Source organism: Lissotriton helveticus, chromosome 4_1, assembly GCF_964261635.1.
Source record: "Lissotriton helveticus chromosome 4_1, aLisHel1.1, whole genome shotgun sequence".
Lineage (NCBI taxonomy): Eukaryota > Metazoa > Chordata > Amphibia > Caudata > Salamandridae > Lissotriton > Lissotriton helveticus.
The window spans coordinates 2,002,267,837-2,002,280,401 of NC_136063.1; positions in this window are offsets into that span (position 1 = coordinate 2,002,267,837).

Below are 12,565 nucleotides of genomic sequence, written 5' to 3' on the forward strand. Positions count from 1 at the left end.
CAATGATTTCAAGAATAGTGGGGTGTCCAAAAGGAAAGAAACCTATAAATGGGTATCGGAAGGCCTGTAGGTGATTTAGATATTTGCAAGGTATAATGGCAAACAGCAATGTCAACATCTGCTGTCTGGCTAAGACAGGGGTATCATTTTGACAGTAGCATTGATAATCTATTTTTCCCATGATGAATATAGTGTAAAAGGGTAGGTGCTAAAAAGCCTCGCCTGATCAACTTATTGATTTCTATGGCATCCGTGGTTTCTCCATTGGCCTCCCATCGAACATTTCTGGGCTTATGAGAATAAAGGCCTATTATCATTGAACGTAAGTACCCCCAAGTCACCCAAAGCCTTCCCTAATAGTATGTAGGCAACCATATGAAAAGCTGCTCTTAAATAGACAAAAGCTACATGTAGTGGTTTCTTTTGGAGCTCAACTACATTCTACAGCAGGAGAACAAATCAAAGCACTTGGCCTAGCTGGGAGATGGTATAAGACATTTAATTTATCTAATAGCATCTTGACAAATATGTTTGCACTTATCTATCAGGCTAATTGGAGGTAGTACCCTGTGTCATCGAGTGATCTTTTTTTATAACTCTGAATTATTTCAGCAATGTGCCAGGTTTCAGGTATTGAAGCAAATCTGCAATGAAAAGTGCATATAGGGACCCCAGATAAGGGGTTTGGATCCACAATGGATTTTATTACCTCCTAATCTGGACGAGAGTCAAAAGTACTACGATCCTTCAATGATTTAGGGGCCATATGTACAAAGATCAAGAGCTGAGATTTCCAAATTGCGATTCTTACTGACTTGCAATTATGAAATCGCAATTCATAATGCTAGAAAGCTTCCATCTATTAAATGGTGATTCCTAGTGAGTTGAAAATTGACCCACCTCATGAAGAATGAGGTAGCTTGCCGTTTGTGACCCTTTAAGAATGATAGCTATCACAAATCACCATATCTGTGATTGCTTTTTAATAAAGCAAGCTTTGCATCCTTTTTAAATGAAGCCTGTTCTCCTTAAAGGAAAATGGGATGAGTTTAAAAAATAGAAAATTAAACTTTAATGTTTTATGTTTAAGTGTAGGCAGTGGTACGCTGTACCACTGCCTAATCTTAATAAATATTATTGTTTACATTCTCAAAGGGAAAGAGGTCCTTTGGGTACTCTTCCCATTTGTGAATTGTTACCATAGCCATTTAGTAGTCAGTAAGGGCCAGATGTACGAAATGGGTGGATGTTCCCTCGTAAGCCTTGTAGAAGTGACGCAGTGAAATCTACCAGATTTCACAGCACCACTTCTAGGATGCAAATGCTTCAAAAACTTACGCCTGCCTCACAGCGGGCGTAAGACTGATGCATGCCCTTTCACATGGGGCTTGCCCCATGTGAAAGGACACATTGCCGGAGTTTTGTCACTTTTGTGGCACATTCCAGCAATGCATCACTTTTGCGCCATACAGATACGTAAGAAATACTGACGTATCTGTAACTCCTTGCGACATGATGCGTCATACAGTAAATATGACGCATCAATCATGTCCCACACAGCGATGCTTCCCTCCTCATATATTTGGCCCCAAATCCCTAAACCAAATTGCTATTCAGTAACAAGTTGCTGAATCACAATTTGGAATTCGTACATTAAAGAAATTGTTTTTGCAGTTGTAAGCGGGCTGATTCTGCAATGTCAAAACATTTTAGTAATTATGTCTCTAGGTTGTCTTCGAATCTCAGGTTTGATGGCAACTTCCAGTCTGTCATTAACAGTAACAGTAACATGGCGGGATGTGCCAGGGTCTTTATTAAGGTACTCATTAGGTCCGACCATTGTTGCTGCTCTCAAATTGACTTATTTGATTTTAGAGCTCACACCTGAAATTAAGTGTTAGACCTGACATCATTGGCGTGAGTCTCCCTTCCATTTTGACGGATTGCCTCCTCTGTTTTGATATGTTGTTGCTGGATTTATGCTTTGGGCACTGTGCCACTGCTAATCAGTGCCACAGTGCAAGTGCTCCCTATGTTAAAATAATGTACTAATTGGTTATTCCATGATTGGGTTATAAGATTTACCTGTCAGCCCCTAGAACAGTGCACCATGTGTGCCCAGGGCTTGTAAATCAAATGCTGCTGGTGGGCTTGCAGCACTGGTTGTGCCACCCACAGAAGCAGCTTGTAAAGTATGTCACGTGCCTGCCATTGCACGGCCTGTGTGCAGTCTAGCCTGCTAAGTCGACTTGGCCAAGTGCACCCACTTGCCAGTCCCTAAACCTTCCCTTTACTTCATATTAGATACCCATATGGTAGGCCCAAGGGCAGGGTGCATTGTAAGTATAAGGTAGGATACGCTCTGATGTGTGTAGCATGTTCTAATAGTGAATTACAGCCAGTTTCGTTTTTCACTATTGAAGGCTACCTGTTCTCATAGGCCAGAATGAGCAGCTAGATTATTACATTCTTATAATCCTAGCTGACTCAGGGAACATGGTAGAAATTCGAATTTAGTATGCCTGAGTTTATTTTTATTTTAGTTTATTTATATTCTGTGTTTGCAAATTCCACTTTTAGAAAGTAGGTATTTGCTTGCCTAACCATTTGAGCCTGCCTCTGCTGGGTTGTGTATTCCTTGTCTGGGTTTGTGAGTGACAGGGCTGGGGGATTCCAGGAGACAGGCTGGGGCAGCCCAGTGGTGAATAGAGAGATCTGCATCTAGATGGGAGGGAGGAGTTGCACCTGGGACCTGAATAGGGCTGGGCATTCCCTCTACAATGCTGGCACCACCCCCTGTAGCTTGTCTGATGGCTCTACCCGGCACTGTGAAAGGAGAGGAGGAATCAAGTCAACAGAGTGCTCCACATCTGTATCTTCCCTCCCATGTGCTGGTTCCACCTCATGTGGGACCACTGATGTCTCTGCCCTGCACAGTGAAAGGAAGAAGAGAGTCATGTAAACAAAGTGCTCAGGAACTGGTTTGGACTAAGCAGAGGCCTCTCTGCCTTGAGTGAACAAAGGATTTTGGGGTATAAATATTAGGACCCTGATCCCAAGAAATTAGATCACTTCTGGACAAGAAACCTTTCTGCCAAGGGGAAGAACCAAGGAAGCTGCAGGAGTTGTACTGCCCCTCTGCCAATGTGCTGTTTGCTGGGTTGGCTTGCAGTGGTTGCTTTATTGCCAAGGGACGGGAGAAGGAACTTTGTAAGGACTTTCATCTACAGAATATTCTCCAAGGGCTTGAACTGCGCTTGCCTGCTGCTGAAGTCTTAGGGACAAAAGACTTTACCTCCAGCTCCCTCCTGAATTTCCTTGCGTGCCGCTGGGAGCTGGAAGCGTGATGCATCGAAAAGAAGCTTGTCGCCGGCGCAGCTGAAATCATCGTAACGCCGGAGAAGCGAGCCTTCGTCGCATGTCCCTGGAAGCGTGTGTTCATCGAAGCTGCCTGCTGTCGCATCACCGAAGAAGCGTGACGCCATCGAGAGAGTCGCCATCGCATCACCAGAGAAGCGTGTCGCAGGGCCTGTCGCGGCTTCAGGGCGTCATCGCATCATCATTGCATCGCCGCATCAAGGGCCCCATCTTCTCGCATCGCAACTGGATCATCGCATCGCATCAAGGCGCCATCTTGCGCACTGCAACGGGCCCGCAGGCCGAGAATCTACGCATTACCTCTGCACCGATAAGGCTCACTACGAATCCCCTACTCTGCGCAAGCATTAGGAAGGACGCAATCGTTCCCCCCGGTCACGGAACTGACGCATCTCCCCTTTTGCGAGCCTTTTGTTCACTTTGTGTTACGCATCCAGGTACTTTGTTGAGAACTTTGTCGCATTTACCAACAACTTGAACTAAGAGATTTTATTCATCTTTTAAGTAATCTTAAGTGTAGTATTGTGGATTTTTGTCGTTTGTGGTCTTTTGTTTAAGTCTATATAAAGAATACTTAATTTTATAAAACCTGTGTTGTGTCCATCTGTAGTGTTTTCACTGTATTACTGTGTATATTCACAAATGCTTAACACCCTGCCTCTGAGATAAACCTGTCTGCTCGTGCCAAGCTACCAAGAGGGTGAGCAGGGGTTATTAGGGAGTGTAATCCCCTTATCCTGATTTAGAAGTAAGGGTCACTATTTGGACAAAGGTGAATACCATTGCCAACTAGAGAGCCCCAGATCTAACATTAAGTATGGTCATCTTATCTTTGCTCCGAAAAGCGATAGGGAGAACAACTTTTCCCTTCTGCAAGCGCTATCAAATCACTCCTAAAAGCGCCATCAAATCAAGGATTACGTTTGCATGAAGGCCTGAGGGAATATCTTTTTTCTTTGGTTATACGTTTTCCTAACTTTGTGAGCAAGCTTCTGTGTGCAGTGGACACCGAGAGGGCATCTATGGAGGTGGATAGCATGGTCTCAAAATCAACATTTCTACACCATTTCCTTTTTTGAAAGGTTTGGCAATGATTCTTATCTGATGGAGATCTACATAACATGCCATTGAAAAAGCAAATATATTAACTCGAGATTAGTCCTTTGTGCATGTCATTCCAAATTTGTGGACCATTCAGAAGTATCTAAAATATGTGATTTCCCCCGCAGCATCTATCGTAGTTTTTCCGCAAACATTTTCAAAATATTTTTTCTTTTGTACTTAAAACTATGCGCACGAAGTGGAACCCTTTCTTCAGAAAACTTCACAGAATCATATGTGACGTTTTAACCCAGTTGTATCGGTTATGCAAACAGAAAAATGTACAAACATATTGTGCACTGCTTCTGTTGGAAATAACTATACTTGGTTTATACAGGAATATGTTTCTAAATCTAACATGCTTGTCTGGTTTACTTGAAAACGTAAGCAAAGATGCTTTTTTCCCGCTCCAATGTTGTTAACTGACAATTTTCATAACAGGGCATTACAATACTTTTTGCAGTGGTTCTACTTCAATGCTGATTACCGTTTGATGGTGTGCATATTATATTATCATGATAATTGATATTTCAAAGACAATATATAATATGAACTAATGTGAATCTAATGTAATTCAATAAGCATCCTTTTTGCACTTTAGATACCTAATGTATTCTGTCACAGGATGCAAGATAATCTCTTAATGCTCATAACACACTCTATTTCCGATTTATTTTCAACTCTATTATAAAGTGACACCCTGGTTTGATGAGCGTCTCCTGAAAATGCATTCTGATGTGAATCTGATGTGCTGTATGGATGAATGGTTGTGCATTTAGTTACACATGCTCACTTTTTATGGAATTCATTTAGAGAATATTTTATTGCAATATTTCATGAAGTGTTTGGGATGCATTGTCATATCCTTTGTGTATTTAAATGTTAGAGTCGATTTTTATGACAGTAGTTTTCATGTTTCTCTCTACCGCTTCACGCTTGGTAAAAATGAAGTGGTCTGTTCTTCTTTCGACTCCATGGGTCAAATAAAATCATGTAAATGTGCGATGTGATTACTGAATAGCTGATGCCTTTATTCAATTTGCGTCAACGGTATTAGTAATTGTTAAATTAATTTATACAAATAGTCGATATCAGTTAATACAACATTAGCTTCGTTTTTATTAATTACTATAAATAAAACTCAATTTAAAAGTAAAGATTCCCCAAAACGTCTTGTTTTATGATTGTATTTTCATCAACAAACGCGTATTTGGGTTAAACAATGCATATATATATGCAAAACATACATTACATAGGATAACAGTAACAATTAAAAAACTAATTAAAATATGAAAATGGGATAGTACATGTTTATTGTTCATGCCTTGAATATTTTATGGACTTTTGCATTCTTGCATCCACATACTTGAACAAAGGTCAAAAAGAACTCAATCACCTGGTACAGATAAGTCGAGCGAACTAAGGGGCTCATTACGATGGCAGGCGGACATCAGTCTGCCTGCTATCGTTGCGGTTCTCTGACCAGCTGCTGGCAAGGCGGTGGTCCAGCAGAGTGAATTAGGATAAGCCCGCCACTATGGCGGGCGCATCCAGGGCCCTGATCATTGCGGATGGTGCTGATGGCTGCAGCACCGTTCGCAATGCCAAAATGCCTAGATGTGCATTTCCATGCACAACGTAGCAGGCACCACACGGTGCCTGCCACCTTGTGTATGGAGATGCTCCCCAGATTACATACACCCTACCCCCACACAGAGGGGATCCGCAACTGGCCCCCAAACCCAATCACTGCTGTGGAAAGGTCTCTTCCAGGACACATTCTAATATGTCTGACGGTGCCTGCTAGGCAACAGCACCATATTAGTGGCCCTTTTCTGTCCGTCAGGCAATCGGTGCGATTGCCTCCAGCCGAAAAGCGGCGGACTGACGTTTTGTCCACCACGATACCCACGCCATCCTAATTTGGCAGTGGGTAAAATGCTCGGTGATGGTGGAAGGTCCATCATAATTACCTCCAAAGAAATTAATATTATTTTAAGAGGAAAAGTAGTGAAAGGACAACTAGTTTTAAATGTCATTTGAACAAGATCAGCGTAGCTGAAGCAAATAACCAGTAAAAGCATGGTTTGGAGTCTGGGGGCCAAGAAGGAAAACAATTGGAGCGGAAGTGCTACAGGGAAGGTGGGACAGGAATGGTAAAGGAGGGTTGATATGAGATGAGAATTTCATAAAGACAGGAAGCTGCTAACGACGGAGCTCATTTAAAAACAGTACAAAGTTAATATATCAGAAAACAATCTAAAATATGTTACTAGCCTATGTGAGAATTAAACATTTACGAGTATATGAGCAGAGAAATTGGAAACATATTGCAATATGTTATCTCAGCCTCTTTTAACCCAAATCTTTAACAACCTGTAGACAAGTATCTTTTACGCTGTACCAGATAGGCATGTTGTCATCATTCGGATGGGGGAAGATACCAGTTACTGGTCTGAAGTTCCCATGGATGTGGACCTAGTGTCTCATTTAGCATTCGGCAGGACAGTCACTGCCAACCTTACAAATGTAGGAATTTTTTTCATTTGCTGAGGCATCTCCTTCCTCCATGATGAACTGGTTTGGGTTAAAAAGCACTGACATTTGGTCCATGAGCCACCGTGAACGTCATCTTTTTTTCATGTACTCTGCTGCTGTCTGTGGCTTAAAATATGTGTTTCTACAATTGTTTGTTCCTGTTGCTTTTTCAGACTAGCCATAACTGATTTCCTTGCCAAGTCTACAGTGCTCCGGCACCCATAGCAGGGATGTATTGCGGGGATGGGTAAAGGTGTCTTACCTCTTCTCCATGCTGATCTGCGCCCTCTGTCTCACCTTGACTGCTCTCTTGAAAGGGATTGCTTTATCTTCACCAATCTCATACTTCTCTGTATCCTCTTCAATCGCATAGAGCCATGTATTGCCATGTATTGCAGTACAGCAGTATCAGTCTCCTACCTCTCCCTTGCCATGCTCTGTTTTAGTGGCTTGTATTTTGGCCTTGCCATCGACCTCAACTATTTCTACAATTTTAAATTGTTTGCAACTCCTACACAACTGCTAGACATTTATCAAATCTAGACTGCTCATTTAACTCGTAAAACACTGACATTTAACTCGTAAAACACTGACAACACTAAACACTGTTAACTTCATGACAAAGTCAGCTACTGATTCCATTTTCTCTGGAAGGGCTAGCAACATAGTTTACTCCACACACAAAAATATTGTTTTGTAGGAATTTATTTTTTGGTGTCAATGTCTGTCTTCTCAGATAGTCACATTTGCTAATATGTATTTTCCATCCTAATCCTTTAGTGTTAGTATTATTTGTTGCTCATCTTGGTCACCTGGGGTATACATAAAGTAGTTAAATTCCTTCTGCCAGTACTGCCATTCAATCCATTGGCTGCTGCAGCAGCAATTACAGCAAACCTTTATTGTTCTCTGACTACACAACAACAATAATAATCTTTTCTACTACTTTCAGCAGTATTTTGTAGTCAAAGCTGTTAATATATTAGGCTGGCTTGCACAGAAATAGGCATGGCTGATCTGCAGATACCCCGCACTAGCCTGATCATTGCTTGCACAGCCAACTTGTTGGAATGTGGTTTATTAGTAGGTGTAGATAGGGACCTACTGCTAGTAATAAGGCCACAATCACAATATAGGGCCCCGTCAATGTTTCAATAAATTATTCCCTTTCTCAGCCTTGATAGCTGTGTATAAGCAGACAGGCTTAACTTAAGAGACAGGTGTGTAAACCATTTAAAACACCAATACATTACCTCACTTAGGCACAGCACTCAATACAAATTCAAAACCAATTGATAAAAATAGGAAATATTTGTATAATAAAATGACAACAAAAATCCAATTTAGGCAACCGGTGATATGAGTTTTTGAAGACTAACCCCCAGATGCATCAAGCACCTATTCTGCGAATTCCAATTTGCGAAAAATTCCGAATCGCAAATTGGAATTCGCAGAATGGGATGCATTAAAAAATGTGTCCAGAATCGGCTGCAATCGCCAAATGCGATTTTAGCAAAATCGTACAAAAATCGCAGAATCTCTTGTTTTTCCAAGTTGAAATTGCGATTTCGCAATTACCAAATTCGCAAATTGCGATTTCGCAAATTGCGAGATCGCAAAAACGGGAAGTCGCATTTTGAGCACAATGATGACATCACAACCAGGAAGTAGGCAGTTCCCTTACTCATTCTGAACACAGAGCTGGAGAGAGGAGGAGGCACAGCACTGAGCTCTAGCAGACACACCCTGCAGCCCCACAACAGTACATACATCCAACTCCAGAATGTCCCAGGATGCAGCAGGATCCAGTGAAACTGGCAGGAAAAGAAAAATAAAATGTTCCGAACAGGAGTTCGAGTACCTGATTGAGGGAGTCAGCAGGGACCATGATAAGTGTTTTGGGAAGCTATCCAGGAAGGTGCCTGAGGCTGACAAAAGGCGCATTTGGCTGCGCATCAGGGCGAAGGTAAACGCCATAGGAGTGACCCAGCGGTCAATCGATGACCTAAAGAAGAGGTGGTATGACCTCAGAGGCCATGCCAAGGAGCGCATAGCAGAGAGGCTGGGGGAGCAACGGGCCACGGGAGGAGGAGACCCCAAAGTTGCGGCCAACTCACCACACGAGGACCTTGTTGAGGATACCATCAACCCTGCAGCCTGCGTGGGCGTCACTCAGCTGGACACCTCCCGACCCACACAACAATCCCAAGGTAAGAGCCATGCAACTGCGACCCCGTCCCCTAACAATGCCCATGCCCCCAGAGCTAGCCATTTGATAACCCCAGTAATGCAGTCCATGCACATCAGAAACGCCCTATTGCATTGTGGGACCTGTAGTGTGACAATAGTTCCCTGATAGCCACACACAGCCAGAACTGTCAAGTGAAACATATCCCTAGAGCCAGTCAGGGAATGCAAGCCTTCATGCCTTTTGCAACATCCCACGTGCAAGATTCATATCATCAATCATGCACCCATTTACATCACAGGTGCTGCAGAAGCAGAGACTACAGACAGCGAGGCACTCCATATTGAGGAGACCCCAGAGGAGACGATGGGAGAGAGACATCCTTCCCCACAACCTGGACCGTCACACACACCTGCACCAGTACCATCACCTCCCCATGCGGACAGGGCCACCCCTGCAGCCGCAGGAGGAGTGCAACCACCCTAGGCGTCACGCATGGCAGTGGAACAGGCCACACCACCACCCAGGAGGCAGACACACCGCACAGCCACTGTGCGGTCGCAGTCAAGCGTCCGGTTGAGGCAGCAGCGCAACGTGGCCACACGAGCAGACAGGGAGCAACATGCCCAGGATCCAGGGCTAGGGATCAAACGCCGGATGCTAGCTATGCACCGCAGGCAGTCACAGCACATGGCAGCCATGCAGCTGCAGCTTTACAAGACTGCACTCAATGTCAACCAGCTCACCGAAAGTGTGCAGGAGTTAACGGCTGCAGTTAAGGAGAACAGCCAACTGATGGTGTCGCAGCAGGACATCACCCGACGCCACCACCGCCAGCTGCTGACCCGGCTATCAGCATATACCAGGTCGAACCACCTGATCGGGAATGCAACATCCCAACTGTCACGCCGGTCCCTGGCAATGCAAATCCAAATGGTGCAATGCTGCCAGGATGCTGCAAGGGCCCTGGAGCAGGTCACAACCGCAGTCCAAAACCAACAGGTTTGTGGTCATGGCCATGCAAGGGGGGGTGATGATGCCAGTGAGGGCACATCCAGCCTGAGCAGCCTGTCTGTGCCGGTGGCACCAGAATGGCGCCGCAGTACCAGGACCAGTGCAGCATCATGGCCGGACACTGCCGATGTGGATTTGGAGAGGCCACAGGGTGCGCCCGGCAGGAGGCGCCAGTGAATGACTGAACATTAGCAGCAGGGCCATGCTGATGTACCAAGCACGCCTGCTCTGCATTCATGAGGCTGTATGACGCAATACAGTATTTTTGTTATTTGAACAAACAAAAAAGTTATAGATCTTGTTAAAAAAATTATAAGAATTTATTTTAAACACAAATCTTACTCATATCATTATTTCATGTGGCATGCATGAGTGCAGTGTTGTGTGAGGGGTATGGGTGCACTAGAAATAGTTCCGTGTAATGTTGTTGCGGCGCCTGTGTCCTTCAGCAGGATTCTCCCTGCGTGCATGATGCACATGTGCAGGTGGCCGGTTGTCCCCCTCCGACTCACTACCAGAGATCCACACAGGTATCCTCCGCTTGGTAGCAATATTGTGGAGTATGACACACACGGCCACGATGCGGCAGCAGACCTCAGGCTGGTATTTGAGGGCCCCACCAGTCTTATGTAGGATGCAGAATCAGCTCTTTAACATCCCAAATGTTCGTTCAATGACATTTCTTGTGTGAATGTGCGCAGCATTGTAACGCCGTTCCTGTGGTGTGCAGGTTTGAGGTATGGGGTGAGGAGGTACTCACGGAGGCCGTAGGTGCTGTCAGCTGAAGGATAGGAGCACAGGGTCAGTGCCTGTTGTGCGCAGCTACATGGTCTTGACATACTGTATGTGGGCATGTGTGCTTACCTAGGAGATGTCCTTCGCCAAAGTCACCCCTGGCCAAGCGGGTGTGTATGCCGCTGTGCCTGAAGATGAACAAATCATTTGTGCGACCCAGGTATTGGGCCACTATTTCGGTGATGATTGTCTTTGCATTGCAGACCATCTGGATGTTGACTGAGTGGTAGGACTTGCGGTTCCGGTACATGTGTTCTGTCTCAGTGGGTGGGCAGATGTGGATGTGGGAACAGTCAATGCAGCCAATTACGTGGGGGAATTATGCTGTGTTATAGAAGTCAAGCTTTGTTTGATTTAAGTCCTGTTGGGTGGTTGGGAAGGGAATGTAGTGGTGTATCCCGGTCAGCATGGCGTCGAGGAAACTCCGTAGGCAGCGTGACAGTGTGCTCTGGGAGATCCCCCCCTGCATATGTAACTATCCCCTGGAAGCTTCCAGAGGCCAGGAGGTGCAGGCAGCACAGGACCTGGACATGGGTGGGCACAGCATTGGTCCTCCTTGTTGGGTGCTGCATCAGGGGGTCAAGGTCTCTGATGAGCTTTGTTATCATTGCCCCGTTCAGCCTGTATTTGTAGTAGATCTGCTCTTTAGTCTGGCCCAGGAGTGTTATCCGCAGCCGGAAGATGCGCTCCTGGATCCTGCGTTGGTTCCGGGCTGCAGCCGAGAGCCTCAGCCGCCTTGCCACGATGTAGAGACCTGGCATTGTGAATGTCCTCATGCTCCTACTGTGTCTCCTTAAGTGTGTTTGTTTCACCATGCACCTGTTCCTTGTTCTGGAGTCAGAATTCCCAGCAATGAAATTCAGGAGGGAGCTGGAGATAAAGTCTTTTGGCCCTGAGACTTCAGCAGGAGGCAAGCACAGTTCAAGCCCTTGGAGAATATTCTGTAGATGAAAGTCCTTACAAAGTTCCTTCTCATTTCCCTTGGCAATGAAGCAACCACTGCAGGCCAACCCAGCAAACAGCACACTGGCAGAGGGGCAGTCCAAACTCCTGCAGCTTGCTTGGTTCTTCTCCTTGGCAGAAAGGTTTCTTGTTCCAGAAGGGATCTGTACCACAGTGCAAGTGCTCCCTATGTTAAATTGATATACTGATTGGATTCCATGATTGGCTTATTTGGTCTTCTGTCAGCCCCTAGTACAGTGCACCATGTGTGCCCAGGGCTTGTAGAGCAAATGCTGCTAGTGGGCTTGCAGCACTGGTTGCGCCACCAACAGAAGCTGCTTGTAAAATGTGTCTCAGGCCTGCCATTGCAAGGCCTGTGTGTAGTCTGTGACTACCATGTCGACTTGGCCAAGTGCACCCACTTACCAGTCCCTAAACCTTACCTTGACTTCACATTAGACACCCCTATGGTAGGCCCAATGGTAGGGTGCATTGTAAGTATAAGGTAGGACATGCTCTGATGTGTGTAGCATGTTCTAGTAGTGAATTACAGCCATTTTCGTTTTTCACTATTGAAGGCTACCTGTTCTCATAGACTAGAATGGCAGT